Raw genomic sequence first — 1,655 nt, forward strand, 5'->3', positions numbered from 1 at the left:
AATTAGGTTGCTTCCGACAATGAAGTTGGTAAAGTTCATGCTTAATAAATCCGCTGGTTGTGGGAGCAATTCATAAAACTGACAGTGAATGTATAAGGAGTTTAGAAAACCCTCAAACTCCAATTAACATGAGGATGTAATCTTAGGAGGCAAAACTGGAAGTGGTTGTAATTTGCTCAGCACAAAAGGAATCAACCATCTAGTATATTGTTTAGAGAATTGTGTGAAGATTAGTCTGTAGAAAGATAATTGCCAGTCTTTACCCAGCGCTCTCCAGGGTACAGAGACACAGAATCCAGGTGCTGTGAATTTATCTGTCTTGGAGAGAAATACTTTGTTATGGGGGCAGGGATCATTTATCAGGTCTCAGGATCTGAATGAAATATCCCTCAAAATGATTCACCTTGTTTTGTTCTTATTTCCAAATAAGTTGTTTATTTGCTTTTTTGATGTTTTACTCTTGTGGACTGAAATATGTTAACTCTGGTTAACTGGTAACATCCTTAATTGTAATCATCACCAAGCTAACGTCATCCTGGGAGACCTGATAAAACAGCCGTCAAGACTTTTCCTGCCATATACTGACCTCATCATCAACTCCAGAACAGTTGGTTACATTCAAATACAAAAAGAGATGCCAGTGGAGAAATAAGAACGTCCTATTCACTCTCAATTAAGTTCCACTTTGTATTGTGCTGAACTGAACAAAATCAGAAATTACTGCATTAAATTAGACAGACAAGAATAAATTAAAGTAAATTCAGGTTGGGTGTGGTGGCTCACGCCTGTGATTCCAGCACTTTGGGAAGCCAAGGTGGGCAGATAACTTGAGGTCAGGAGTTAGAGACCAGCCTGGCCAACATGGTGAAACCCCATCTCTACTAAAAATACAAAAATTAGCCAGGCATGGTGGCATATGCCTGTAGTCTCAGCTACTTGGGAGGCTGAGGCACGAGAATCGCTTGAACCTGGGTGGAGGAGGTTGCAGCAAGCCGAGATCCTGCCACTGTACTCCAGCCTGGGTGACAGAGCGAGACTATCTCAAATAAACAAACAAAAAGCAAATTCAGTGATATTTTTCTGGAATGAAAATACCTTGAAATTAAAAGTACCTATGTATTGTCTCATCCCTTCTCAAAATGAACTATTCAATTATAAACTATGGATTTCAGTTATTACTTCAGTTATCATTGACTTATCATTAATTAACAGAAACTTTGCCTGCATAAATTTAAATTGACGGATAAAAGAACATAAATATGTTCAGCAAATAACTGTTGAATGAAAGAATCAACAGGTTGCAAGTTTTTAAAAACTCTCCTCTTTTCTGCCACTCACTTAATGAAACAATGCTAGAAACAGTAGATTTGTTGAAATAGTATCTTTTTTGGTCACTTTCTCATTTAAAAACATATCAGGCTCTGGCCAGGCACAGTGACTCATGCCTGTAATCCCGCCGCTTTGGGAGGCCGAGATGGAAGGATCACTTGACTTCAGGAATTCAAAAGCAGCCTGGGCAACATGGCAAGACCCTATCGCTACAAAAAATACAAACATCAGTCTGAAGTGGTGGTGCATACATGTAGTCTCAGCTACGTAGGAGACTGAGGTGGGAGGATGGCTTGGGTCCAGGAGATTGAGGCTGCAGTGAGCTG

Source organism: Colobus angolensis, unplaced genomic scaffold (assembly GCF_000951035.1).
Source record: "Colobus angolensis palliatus isolate OR3802 unplaced genomic scaffold, Cang.pa_1.0 Scaffold37, whole genome shotgun sequence".
Classification (NCBI taxonomy): domain Eukaryota; kingdom Metazoa; phylum Chordata; class Mammalia; order Primates; family Cercopithecidae; genus Colobus; species Colobus angolensis.